At 43.8% G+C, this 14,693-nt stretch overlaps 1 long non-coding RNA gene across 1 annotated transcript; it reads right to left on the minus strand.

Annotated features, from left to right (window-relative positions):
• Nucleotides 1-13,880: 13,880 nt before the first annotated feature.
• LOC122721988 lies at nucleotides 13,881-14,428 on the minus strand. The gene is made up of 2 exons (XR_006348822.1): nucleotides 14,286-14,428; nucleotides 13,881-14,112 (listed from the first exon to the last, which is right to left on the minus strand). It is a non-coding gene; the product is annotated as an uncharacterized LOC122721988 (long non-coding RNA).
• Between the last annotated feature and the right edge of the window lie 265 nt (nucleotides 14,429-14,693).

Genomic DNA, 14,693 nt, shown 5'->3' on the forward strand with positions numbered 1-14,693 from the left:
GCATGCCATGTTCGGCGGCCGAACCTGGACTTCCCTCACTTATGCCTTCGGGGGCCTAAGGCTCACCCGAAACGCATGCATGTTCGGCGGCCGAACTTTGAGTTTCGGCGGCCGAACCTGAGCTTTCCTCCAAGGTTGTTTTCATTCAAAACACATTTCCTTTTCACTTAAAACCATGAAAAACATTAAAACATTTCATGAAAACATGATTTTACCCATCTAGAGGTCACCGACATCCGAGATTTCACCGGACGGTAGGAATTCCGATATCGGAGTCTAGCCGGGTATTACAGTATCAGAGCCCTAGGTTCATATGGTCGGACCTAGAGTGTCGGGCTCATAGATGTTATAGAAGGTCAAGCACAATAGGAAGATCATGTCCACTAGGATAGGATGTTGAGTCCTGTCTTGTATGATGATGTGAAATGCCATGATTATATACATGTGCATTGATGCTATGATATGAATGATATATATGTGATGCGGGTTCATGTGTTTCCACATGAACCATATGATGCTAATGTTTGTGTGATGTGTACTGTTTTTCAGAAAACAGGATGAGAGGAACCCGTCGATCTGCAAGATTGACTGGAGTACCACCTGAGGATGAGGGCACGAGCGCCCGTCCTCCTGCATTGCCTAGGGCAATGTCATGTAGATCAAACAGAGAAAGAGTGTCAAGGGACCCTAGAAGGTCTTTTGATGCTAGCAGAAAGGGGACTGATAGAGGAGGAAGTTCTTCAGATGTGAGGGAGGTTATGGAAGAGGATCAGAGGAGGGATGGGAATCTGGATGTCAGCATGGCGGAAGAAGGGACAAGGGAGTCACAGGGAGGCGCTCAGGCCTCGGGGTATGGTTTTCCACCCCATTATTCACCCTTCCCACAGGGTTCAGGGTATCCGATGGGAGGCACATCAGATTATTCTAGCTTTAACCCCTATCCTACCTACATGCCTTATCCACCTTTCTATCCACCTTACACACAGTACCCAGCTTATCCACCCTCACCCTTCTATCCTAACCCGGCAAACCCCACCTCGGGGAATGCTGCACCCCTACCTCCACCACCTACAGAACCAACAGCCCCAGTTACTCAACCTTCTAGGCCTAGCTCAGCCGGTGGGAGCAAAGTAAAGATGACAAATTACCTTAAGCTAGATGCTCCCAAATACAAGTCAGGGGATGATCCCTTTGAGTACCTGAGAGTAGTGAAGACAATAACTGATGAGCTAGGGGCAGATGACAGCAGGGCCATTCAGATGGCAGGGTTCACCTTAAAGTGCAAAAAGGCACGGGAATGGTTCAAGTGTTATGTGGACCCGAGACTAGACGGCATGACATGGGAGGAATTTGCGAATGAGTTTGCTGGATGGGCTTTTCCAGACAGTTCTAGAGAACTGAAGATGATTGAGTTTGAGCAGCTGAGGCAGACAGAGCACATGAGTATAGAGGAGTACACGGATAAATTCTTGTAGCTATTGCCTTTTTCAGGGCAAGCTCTAGATATAGATTCGAAGAAAGCCAAGAGATATGTTATGAAACTGCATTCTAGGTACTCCTCTTTGATTCAGTCAGTTGAGAGGGAAAGTTTCCACACTGTGGTGGATATGGCGCGAAGGATGGAGGCTAGTGCTATAGTTGAGGGGTCAGTGAAGCAGTCAGTGACCCAGTCTTCAGGGGTTAAGACCCCAGGCAGAGGAGGGCCAGGTCCCTCTTCTCAGAGCTCAGGTAGCAAGAGGTGGAATAACACCACCAAGAAGCCGAAGAAGAATAAGTTCTGGAGTAAGTTGAAATCCGGTCTGGGATTAGGCGGTGGCTCGAGCTCAGGCTCAGATGGTACAGAATGCCTAAGGTGTGGGAGGCCACACAAGGGAGTGTGTCGGGCTGGGACTAATGCATGTTTCAGATGTGGACAGGAGGGACACATGGCTCGGGAGTGTCCTAGAGCACCTTTTATGGGCCAGCCCCAGCAGACAGCTTCTGGTAGTGTGACACAGCCAGCAGCTCCAGCCATAACTCAAGGCAGTGGCAGAGGCAGAGGGAGAGGGGCAGCCTCTTCTTCTGGTTCCCGAGGTGAAGGTCCATCGCTCCAGCCAGGATCTTCACCATGACTCAGCAGGAGGCTAACACATCCAACACCGTGGTGTCAGGTAATCTCGTCATTGGGTGTTCTGATGTGTATGCATTAATGGACCCGGGTGCATCTCACTCATTTATTGCTCCGAGAGCCGTTGAGAGGTTGGGTCTAATAGTCTCTGGGTTAGAGTGTCCCCTATGGGTCAGTGGACCCAAGTGTGACCCGTCAGTGGCAGAATCAGTCTGCCAGTACAGTCCAGTTTTTGTTGAGGGAAGATGCCTCTTCGCTGAACTTGTGGTTCTAGATTTGATAGACTTTGACGTCATTCTAGGGATGGATTGGCTATCTATCCATGGTGCTACCTTGGACTGCAGAGACAAGGTAGTCAGGTTTAGAGATCAGAACGGGTCAGAGGTCGTCTTTAGAGGAGACAAGAGGGGTACACCTAGAGGTTTGATATCAGCTCTTCAGGCTCGTAGGTTGCTTAGGAAGGGATGTCAGGGGTATTTGGCTCATGTGAGAGAGCTAGATAGTCAGGTCAGGGAGCCAGCCTCGGTGCCAGTTGTCAGAGAATTTCAGGATATTTTTCCAGACGAGCTTCCAGGTTTACCACCTGCTAGGGAGATAGAGTTCGAGATAGAGTTGATGCCTGGAACTAGACCGATCTCTATCCCTCCCTACAGGATGGCCCCAGCCGAGTTGATGGAATTGAAAGAACAGTTGCAAGAGCTGGTAGAAAAGAGCTTCATCCGACAGAGTACCTCACCTTGGGGTGCTCCGGTCTTGTTTGTGAGGAAGAAGGATGGATCCCTTAGACTTTGTATCGACTACAGGCAGTTGAACAAAGTCACTACCAAGAATAGGTACCCTCTGCCAAGGATCGATGATCTATTCGACCAGCTAGCCAGAGCGGGTTGTTTCTCCAAAATAGATCTAAGATCGGGGTACCATCAGCTAAGGATAAGGGATGAAGATGTGCCAAAGACAGCTTTCAGGACCAGATATGGGCATTTTGAGTTCCTTGTAATGCCGTTCGGGTTAACGAACGCCCCTGCAGCATTCATGGATCTCATGAATAGAGTGTTTAGCCAATACCTGGATCACTTTGTTATTGTCTTCATAGATGATATCTTGGTGTATTCCAGGAACGCAGAGGAGCATGCCCATCATCTGAGGTTGGTTCTGCAGACCTTGAGGGAACATGGCTTGTATGCCAAGTTCTCTAAGTGTGAGTTCTAGCTGAGGAGCATTTCATTCTTGGAGCATGTAGTGTCAAAAAATGGAATAGAGGTGGACCCCAAGAAGGTAGAAGCTGTGGCTAACTGGCCGAGACCCACTTCAGTGATAGAGATTAGAAGTTTCTTGGGTTTGGCGGGTTACTACAGGAGGTTTGTACAGGACTTCTCAAAGATTGCAACTCCTCTAACCAGGTTAACCAGGAAGAATCAAAAGTTTGTGTGGACCGACCAGTGCGAAGAGAGTTTTGAAGAGCTTAAGAGGAGGTTGACTTCAACACCAGTGTTAGCCCTGCCATCTAGCAATGAAGACTTCTCAGTGTATTGTGATGCGTCCCGTGTGGGACTGGGTTGTGTGTTAATGCAGAATGAAAGGGTGATTGCTTATGGTTCTAGACAGCTGAAGAAGCATGAGTTGAATTACCCCACACATGACCTAGAGATGGCAGCAGTAATCTTTGCACTCAAGATGTGGAGGCACTACCTCTATGGGGTTAAATATGAGATCTTCACGGATCATAAGAGCCTACAGTACATCCTGAGTCAAAGAGATTTGAACTTGAGACAGAGAAGATGGGTGGAGCTGCTGAGTGACTATAATTGCAAGATTCAATACCATTCGGGTAAGGCGAATATTGTGGCAGACGCCTTAAGCTGGAAATCACTCGGCAGTTTATCCCACATATCGGCAGAGAGGAGGCTAGTGGTGAAGGAGTTTTACAAGCTCATTGAGGAAGGTCTACAGTTGGAGTTGTCTGGTACAGGTGCTTTGGTAGCCCAGATGAGAGTGGCACCCGTGTTTCTGGAGCAGGTGGCTCAGAAACAGCATGAGGACCCAGAGTTAGTGAAGATTGCCAGGACTGTTCAGTCAGGCAAAGATAGTGAGTTCAGATTCGACAGCAAAGGGATCCTCCGCTATGGGAGCAGACTATGTGTACCAGATGACATAGGGCTAAAAGGAGACATTATGAGAGAGGCTCATAATGCAAGATACAACGTTCACCCCGGAGCCACCAAGATGTATCAAGATCTGAAGAAGGTTTATTGGTGGCCAGCTATGAAGAAAGAAGTGGCACAGTTTGTGTCAGCCTGCGAAGTGTGTCAGAGGGTGAAGCTGGAACATTAGAAGCCGCTGGAATGCTTAACCCGCTACCTATTCCAGAGTGGAAATGGGAGAATATAGCTATGGACTTCGTAGTGGGGTTACCGGCGGCGTCCAACAGATTGGACTCCATATGGGTGATTGTGGACAGACTCACCAAATTTGCTCACTTCATCCCTGTCAGGAGTGGCTATTCTGTGGACAAGTTGGCGCAGGTGTATGTCGATGAGATCGTCAGACTGCATGGGGTTCCTGTTTCGATAGTGTCCGATAGAGGGCCCCAGTTCACCTCCAGGTTTTGGTGGAGTCTGCAGAATGCCATAGGTACCAGGTTGGATTTTAGCACTGCTTTCCATCCACAGACGGACGGACAATCAGAAAGGACCATCCAGACAATAGAGGATATGCTCAGAATGTGTGTGCTGGATTTTGGCGGTTCTTGGAGGCAGCATCTACCTTTGGTGGAGTTTGCCTACAATAATAGCCATCATGCTAGCATCGGGATGGCTCCATATGAAGCTTTGTATAGGAGGAAGTGCAGATCACCTGTTTGCTGGGAAGAAGTTGGAGAAAAGGCCTTGGCAGGGCCTGAGCTAGTAGAGATTACCAGCAGGGTAGTACCCATAATCAGAGAAAGGATTAAGACTGCTACAAGCAGACAAAAGAGTTATGCAGACATCCGCAGAAGACAGGTAGAGTTTTAGGAGGGGGATCTGGTATTGCTCAAGGTGTCTCCTATAAAAGGAGTGGTTCGCTTTGGGAAGAAAGGTAAACTAGCTGTAACGACCCGAAAATCGGACCGCTACCGGCGCTAGGATCCGGGTCGACTTAAGGCTGCCGGGACCCGTAGCAAGCCAAACATACATCCTAGAAACCTGTTTAATCCCATACATGATCAAGAACATACATAAAAATTAAAACTTTACTTTCATTCATTTCTATACACCAAACTCAACCTGTGCATGCACTGAACATATCCGTAATCATCATCATAACCTGACCCCTCTATGGGATCTCATCAATGCCCCAAAGGGCGATATACATGTGTTGAGTTTGGCTAACATCTGTATCATCAAAATCTAAGATCATGCATCAAAAGGGATAACAATACTCGTAGGATCAAGCACATCTATAACCTCAATATACCTCATTACATAACATACTGTAATCTCTTACATTACATTATAGTACAACTGTCATGTCCACCATCTAACTATTACATACACATACTTCAAAACTCTGGCTAACCTCTTGGTCTACCCTGTACCTGCACATCTGGGGTTAGGGGAGAGGGGTGAGCTACAAAGCCCAGTGAGCAGAGTAGTGAAATCATATATTAAAAATTTCATGCCATTATGTAATGCAACACATCACAACTAATCACATCTCGGATGGTATTGTCATCAATAGTCCTCTACATAGTCCAACTGTGCCGGGACGTAGAATGGGTACAACCGGTCTTTCCCTTATCATAACATATCATAACATACCAATGTGCCAGGGACGTAGAATGGGTACAACCTGGACTTTCTCTTACATCGTGCCAGGGACGTAGAATGGGTACAACCTGGACTTCCATACCATATCATGCCGTAACATCATCATGCCATATGAGGACTAAAGGATCATCCAATAACCAATCCACATCAACATTGTAAATGCAATGCAACATATTCGTGAATACTAATGCAAACAACCTACTATATCTCATGGCATTCGTGATGCATGGATGATGCTCGAAATTCATATTTCAATTATTTTAAAACTTAAAGTTTATTCCACTCACCTCTGGCTAGCTCTAACAAACTCTGTAGCAGTTGGCTCACTGCTGGGGTCCTCGGGTCCTCGGTTCCTCGGTTCCAAACCTACACAGGTGGACTCTAATGAGGGTCCAAACATACATAAACATAACTCTAATATACTCCCCAAAAACCCCCTAAAACATCATAAAACAACTACATAAAAACATGCAAGAAATGGCTGGACAGGGCACTTTCGGCGGCACCTTCGGCGGCCGAAAGTCCCTCCAGAGCCGAAAGTCAGGCAGGTTCGGCAGCACCTTCGGCGGTCGAAACTCCCAGACAGAGGCGAAACTCATGCATGTTCGGCGGCACCTTCGGCGGCCGAAAGTCCCAGACAGAGACGAACGTCTCTTTTCGGGGGCAACTTCGGCAGCCGAAAGGCCTGCCTCCCCAGCCATGTTCGGCGGTCGAAAGCTCCTTCGGCCGCCGAACCTGGTTTCTGCCAAAGGGCAGAAACTTGGCTCCCTAATGCATTTATGCCTCCAAAACTAACCAATCATGCATAAACTTGTTCTAAAACATGCATACACACCATACATCACACCTAGGGGTCTCAAACATCAAATACCCCAACTACAACACTTCAAACATGCCACATTGTTCAAAAACATAACATTTGCTTAAAAACTCATACAACCCTATACATGCCATTCTACCCCATAAAACAACTTAAAACTTACTTAAAACATACAATGAGCTTAAGATCGGCTCTTACCTCTTGAAGATCGAGAGAGAGAGACGACCTAAACTCGGAGATCCAAGCAAATGAGCTCCTGAGTTCCCAAAGCTCCAAAACTTGTCTTAAATGCTCAAAACTTGCAATGAGAGGTGAAAACTCAAGAAAAATTGAGGAGAATTGAAGAAAGAACACAAGATCTGGGGAGAGGGAGGTCGGAAGCTAGCTATGGCCGAAAATGGGAGAAAGCTCGCCCATTTCGGCTAAGTGACCCTTTTATAGGCGGCTGGCCAGGCCACGTTCGGGGGCCGAAAGTGCTTCCGCATGCATGCCATGTTCGGCGGCCGAACTTGACTTTCGGCAGCCGAACCTGGACTTCCCTCACTCATGCTTTCGGGGGCCAAACGTGCCTCCAAAATGCATGCATGTTCGGCGGCCGAACTTGACTTTCGGCGGCCGAACTTGACTTTCGGCGGCCGAACCTGGGTTTTCCTCCAAAGACTTTTCATGCAAAAACTCATTAAATCTTCATACTTAAAACCATGAAATACCTTAAAAAATTTTATGAAAACATGTTTCTACCCTACTAGAGGCTTCCGACATCCGAGATTCCACCGGACGGTAGGAATTCCGATACCGGAGTCTAGCCGGGTATTACACTAGCCCCACGATACATCGGACCCTTTGAAATCTTGCAAAAGATTGGGAATGTGTCGTACAATCTGGATTTACCTGCTTCAATGGAAAGAATCCATCCGGTTTTCCATGTTTCCATGTTGAGGAAGTTTGTGTCAGATCCGGGCAAGGTTCTTAGTGAGCCTGATGTGGAGATCCAAGAAGATCTCACTTATGTTGAGCAGCCAGTACGGATCATAGACACCCAGATCAGGAAGCTGAGAAACAAGGAAATCCCAATGGTGAAAGTCCTGTGGAACCACCACAATTTGGAAGAATGCACTTGGGAGACACGGGAGTCCATGCTCCAGCAATGCCCTTATCTTTTCTAAGGTTAGTTCCTTGTGAGTTCATGTGTTTTATATGTATGTTATGTTGTATGCTTTGCATGTGCTAGTTGAGGAACATTCGGGGACGAATGTTCTTAAGGGGGGAGAATGTAATACCCGGCTAGACTCTGGTATCGGGATTCCTACCGTCCGGTGGAATCTCGGGTGTCGGAGACCTCTAGAAGGGTAAAACATTGTTTTTATAAAATGTTTTAATGTATTTCATGTTTTAAGTAAAAAGGAAATGAGTTTTTGCATGAAAACAACCTTGGAGGAAAACTCAGGTTTGGCCGCCGAACCTCAAGTTCGGCCGCCGAACATGCATGCACTTTGGGAGTGCTTTAGGCCCCCGAAAGCATAAGTGAGGGAAGTCCAGGTTCGACTGGCGAACCTCATGTTCCGCCGCCGAACATGGCATGCATGCGGAGGCACGTTCGGCTCCCGAATGTGGCCTGGCCAGCCACCTATAAAGGGGTCCCTTAGCCGAAAACGGGCGAGCTTTTCCCCATTTTCGGCCAAGGTGAGCTCTCCGCCGCCCCTCACCGATCTTGAGTTCTTTCCTTCAAATCTTTCTTGATTTTCACTAGTTTTACCCTTGTTTTGAAGATTTTGAGCATTTGAGCAAGTTTTAGAGCTTGGAGGTTCAAGGAACTCTCTCTCTCCCATTTTCTGAGCTACGGTCGTTCTCCTCTCGATCTTCAAGAGGTAAGGGTCGATCTTGAGCTTATGGCATTTTTTAAGTAAGTTTTAAGTAGATCTATGGGGTAGAATGCATGTTTAGCTCATGGTTAGGTTTATGGGTTCATGATATATTTTTGGACAATGTGGGTATGTTGATGTGTTGTAGTTGGGGTTTTTGATGGTTTGAAGCCCCTAGGAGCTTGTATGCTTGTTTGTGTATGATTGGGAGTGTTGTAGAATAGGTTTATGCATGTTTGAAAAGTTTGGGAGGCATTGTGCATGTTGGAGCTGAGTTTCTGCCACTTTGGAGAAACTCAGGTTCGGCCGCCGAAGGGACTTTCAGCCGCCGAACCCGCTTGTGGAGGCAGCCTTCGGCTGCCGAAGCCTGCCCTCGAAAGAGGACTTTCGTCTCTGGAGGGCAGTTTCGGCCGCCAAAAGTGCCGCCGAACATGCATGAGTTTCGTCTCTGTCTGGGAGTTTCGGCCGCCGAAGGTGCCGCCGAACCTGCCTGACTTTCGGCTCTGGAGGGACTTTCGGCCGCCGAACCTGCCGCTGAAAGTGCCCTGTCCAGCCTTCCTTTGCATATTTTTCTATGATTGTTTCATGATGTTTTAGGGGGTTTTTGGAGAGTAGTTTAGAGTTATGTTCATGTATGTTTGGTCCCTCATTTGAGTCCACCTGTGTAGGTTCGGACCCGAGGAACCGAGGACCTCAGCAGTGAGTCAGCTGCTCCAGTGTCTGGTCAGAGCTATCCAGAGGTGAGTGGAATAACTCATTACGTTTTTAAAGCAAATAAATGGACATTTTAGCATGATTCACGCATCATTAATGCCATGAGATATACTAGGTTGTTGCATTAGAATTCACGAATATGTTGCATTGCATACTCTACTGTTGTTGTTGTGGATGAATGTTGGATGATCCATAGCCCTCGATCTATGATGTGACGATGTGATATGTACGGTACGGAATGTAAGACCAGTGGGACCCATTCTACGTTCGTTGGCACTATGTAAGAGAAAGACCAGGACCCATTCTACGTTCTGGCACATTGGAATGTTATGTTATGCCATGTAAGAGAAAGACCAGGACCCATTCTACGTTCTGGCACAGTTGGACTATGTAGAGGACTATTGGTGACAACTTCATCCTTGATGTGATTAGCTGTGATGCGATGCATTCCATTAAAGCATGAAAGGTTAATATAATATTTTTATTTTTCTGCTCACTGGACTCTAGTAGCTCACCCCTCTCCCTAATCCCCCAGGTTTGCAGGCACAGGGTAGACCAGGAGGTCAGCAAGAGTATTGAAGTCTTGTTTATGTAATAGATAGTGTGGACATGATAAATGTATTTGATGTTATGTAAAAGTACAGTTTAGACATGTAATGTAATGAGGCTTATGGATGATAGAGGTGTGCTTGACCATAGAATGTTGTTATCCCTTTAATACATGATCTTAGATGTTTTATGATGCTTATGTAAACCAACTCAACATATATTGTATCGCCCTTTGGGGCATTGATGAGATCCCACAGAGGGGTCAATGCTTATGATTATGTCTATGTTCAGTGCATGCATAGGTTGAGTTTGGTGTATGAGAGAATGTATGAAAGAAAAGTTTTAATTTTTATGTATATCCTTGATCATGTATGGGATTAATCAGGTTTACAAGTTTTATGTCAGGCTTGCTACGGGTTCCGGCGGCCTTAAGCCGACCTGGATCCTAGCGCCAGTAGCGGTCCGATTTTTGGGTCGTTACAATCCCAACTTCCCAACATGAAATCAATTATTCTAAAACATGCATGAACACTTATTCAAGCACATAGGGGCATAAAACTAGCCTAAACCCCAACAAACATCACATTAAGCATACATTTATCATTTAACTAACATAAACCCTAACATTTTATAACTAGCCTAAACATGCATCAAAACCCTTAACCCCTTCTTAAAACTTACTTAAAATATCATAAAACGCATGGATCGACACTTACCTCTTGAAGATCGAGAGGAGGGTGATCCAAACTTGGAGATTAGGAGAAATCGAGCCCTAGAGTCCCCAAGCTTCAAAAACTTGATCTTTAGCTCAAAAACTTTAAAACAAGATGAAAACTTGTCAAAAACTTGAAGAGATTGAAGGAAAATAATAAATCGACCATGGGAGGGCGAAATCTCACCTATGCCCGAAAATAGAGAGAGAAAACTCGCCCATTTTCAGACAAGGGGCCTTTTATAGGTGACTGGTCAGACCACCTTCGGGGGCCAAAGGTGCCTCCGCAAGAGGCCAATGTTCGGCGGCCGAACATGAGGTTCGGCGGCCGAACATGAGGTTCGGCGGCCGAACATGAGGTTCGGTGGCCGAACCTGGACTCTTCCTCCATGGTGTTTTCTTCCAAAAACTCATTTTCTTTCTTCATTAAAACCATAAAACATGTAAAAATATTTTATAAAAACATGATTTTACCCTTCTAGAGGGTTCCGACATCCAAGATTCCACCGAATGTTCAACAAACAACCATAGCATGGCAACACTCAGAAACACATAAAAACACATAGATACTAACCTTAAACGAGATAAGGGTATTGCTGGAGCATGGACTCCCGTGTCTCCCAGGTACATTCTTCTACATTATGGTGATTCCAAAAGACTTTTACCATCGGGATTTCCTTGTTCCTCAACTTTCTGATCTGCGTGTCTAGGATCCGCACTGGCTGCTCAACATAGGTGAGATCTCCTAGGATCCCCACATCAGGCTCACTAAGAACCTTGCCCAAATCTGACACGAACTTCCGTAACATGGAAACATGGAAAACTGGATGGATTCTCTCCATTGAAGCAGGTAGGTCTAGCTTGTACGATACATTCCCAATCTCCTGCAAGATTTCAAAGGGTCCGATGTACCGCGGAGCTAGCTTACCTTTCTTCCCAAAATGAATCACCCCTTTCATAGGAGACACCTTGAGCAAAAAACTGCCTTTAAGACAAAATATGGTTTATATGAATGGTTAGTGATGCCTTTTGGCTTAACTAATGCGCCTAGCACATTTATGAGATTGATGAACCATGTTTTGCGTGATTACCTAGGTAAGTTTGTGGTTGTGTATTTTGATGATATATTGATTTATAACCGAAACACGGATGACCACATTAGGCATGTTGAACTTGTTTTACAGAAGTTGCGTGAGCATGAACTGTATGCTAATCTTAAGAAATGCACATTTTGTACTGATAGTGTCATATTCCTAGGATTTATTATTAGTTCACGTGGAGTTGAGGTAGATACTGAAAAGGTTAAGGCTATCCAAGAATGGCCTACACCTAAGAATGCTAATGAGGTGAGATCCTTTCATGGATTAGCAAGCTTCTATAGGAGGTTTGTTAGAGATTTTAGCACTATTGCTGCACCTCTAAATGAGATCATTAAAAAGGCTGTAGGATTTAAATGGGGTAAAGAACAGGAACTTGCATTTAACACATTAAAAGAAAAACTTACTACTGCTCCTATTTTAAGGTTGCCTGATTTTTCTAAAACCTTTGAAATCGAATGTGATGCTTGTGGGATTGGTATTGGTGCTGTTCTTATGCAGGAAGGCCGACCCATAGCATATTTCAGTGAGAAGCTAGGTGGCGCACATTTGAACTATTCCACCTATGACAAAAAGTTCTACACACTGATTAGGGCTCTTGAAGTTTGGGAACACTACTTGCTGCCTAATGAGTTCGTGATTCATACCGACCATCAGTCTCTCAAACACTTGAAGGGACAAGGTAAGTTGAACAAGCGGCATGGTAAGTGGGTTGAATATCTTGAAATCTTTCCTTATGTGATTAAATACAAGCAAGGTAAAGAGAATGTGGTTGCCGATGCATTATCTAAACGTTATGCATTGACTTCCATGCTTAGTTCTAAGTTGTTAGGATTTGAGCATTTGAAAGATATGTATGAGAATAATACTGATTTTTCTGATGTATTTAAGGCATGTGAACATGGGGCATTTAAAAAGTTTTATTTGCATGATGGGTTTCTTTTTAGGGGGAAACAAATATGCATACCTAATTGTTCAGTTCGTGAGTTGCTTGTTAGAGAATCACATTCAGGAGGATTAATGGGACATTTTGGTGTGCAAAAGACTTTAGACATGTTGAATGAACACTTTTATTGGCCTAACATGAGAAAATATGTAGAGAAAATTTGTGCTCAATACTTTGCATGTAAACAGGCTAAATCTAAGTCCTTGCCACATGGGTTGTATACTCCTTTGCCTGTACCTACTGAACCTTGGACTGATATATATATGGATTTTGTGATAGGTTTACCTAGGACAAAAAGAGGTACACTACAAAAAAACAGTGATTTAGCGACCAAAATTTTGGTCGCTAAAAGGCAGAATTTGGTCGCTATTATGAAATAGCGACCATTTAGCGACAAAAATTAAATGGTCGGTGTTTGGCCAGTCGCTAAATTTTTGGCGACAATCTGGAAATTAGTCGCTAAAATAGCGACCAATCAACGACCATTTTTTGGTCGCTAAATGGTCGCTAAATTTTGGTCGCTAAATGGTCGCTATTTTGGTCGCTAATTTGGTCGCTATTTCGTTGTTATTTGATCGCCTTAAGAAAGAGTATTTGGTCGCTATGTGGAAGTAAATTGATCGTTAAATTTTGGTCGTTAAATGGTCGCTGTTTTGATCGCTAATTTGGTCGCTATTTCGTTGTTATTTGATCGCCTCAGGGAAGAGCATTTGGTCGCTATGTGGAAGTAAATTGGTCGTTAAATTTTGGTCGCGAAATGGTCGCTATTTTGGTCGCTATTTGATCGCATCATAGAAGAGCAATTAGTCGCTATTTCGTCGTAAATTAATAGTAAAATTAAAAAAATATTTATTATTGAATTTGTTTTTGTGGCTGATTAGTCACTAATAAATGCATTTAAATCTGATTCATATCATTTTTTCAATAAATTCATAAACCTGCTAGCCAAAACAAATGGCTTATACTTATGAAATCTCCTTCTTTGATTTACATCCACAATATTATACATTAAATAAATTTTCACTCCAACATTTGGGGTAGGATCAAATGTTTTATAACTCTACTATTGGTATTCTGCATGAGAAGTGGATCCTGGGATATTAATGCATAGACAAGGCAAGGTTCAAATTGAATCGAGCACAATTCCAGACTTGATCAAATATGCAAACTCTTTTTACAACAGCCTGTGCAAAATTCCAGATATTTCTATTGAATTGGTGATTGTTTGGTATTTGTTAACTTATTACTACACTTGAATGGAAATGGGAAAAAAAAAAAAAAGAGAAGAAGAGAGAAACAGTGAGACAAAATCTAAAGATCTAGGCCTGGAGAACAAGACTCTTACTAAGAATCAAGTCATCAGTGGAGAAATCAGCCTCTTTCCTGTATGTTCCTCTACCAAAGTCTAGATTGTAAGAATCTGCAAGGCCTTCTACCAGGTCAAATTCAGGTTTCCATCCAAGAACATGTTTCGCCTTGTCAACAGATGCAAAGAAATGCTGCATTACATTGCAGAAGAATAATTTCATTAGTAAAACAACAACAGGAGTAGCCTGTCCAGTCTTGTACTACTTTCACATCTCACATGAAAACTATGCTCAACATTTGGAATCTGTCTTAAGTTATCAAATTTTCACATATCAACATCCATGACAAGTTTGTTAACATTTACCTGGTCGCGGAATGGGAATGCCTTCTTTTTACCAAAGTCAAATTCCTTGGGATTATAGTGAATGATCTCAGGTTCTGGAAAACCAGCAGCCTAAGAGGAAAGAGTAGATTGAGGAAAAAAAAATTAGTACGCGATGGAAATTTTATTTTAATTTTTATATAAAAAAAAAATTTCATTTAAAAAATCTAATATTTCTAAAAAATATTTGAATTTTAATTTTTAAATGAAAATATATAAAAAAAATCATAAATATTATTATAAAATATATATTTTTATATTAAATTAATTATTTATATAAACAGATTCAGTAGTAGATACTTCATACATAAAACTTGAATCCCCGAATTCGATCCGAACCAGCAAACTGATATTATTTTTTTAAAACATGAACTCATCCCAAACCCGATT

The sequence above is a fragment of the Manihot esculenta genome, chromosome 15 (genome assembly GCF_001659605.2).
Source record: "Manihot esculenta cultivar AM560-2 chromosome 15, M.esculenta_v8, whole genome shotgun sequence".
NCBI classification, from domain to species: domain Eukaryota; kingdom Viridiplantae; phylum Streptophyta; class Magnoliopsida; order Malpighiales; family Euphorbiaceae; genus Manihot; species Manihot esculenta.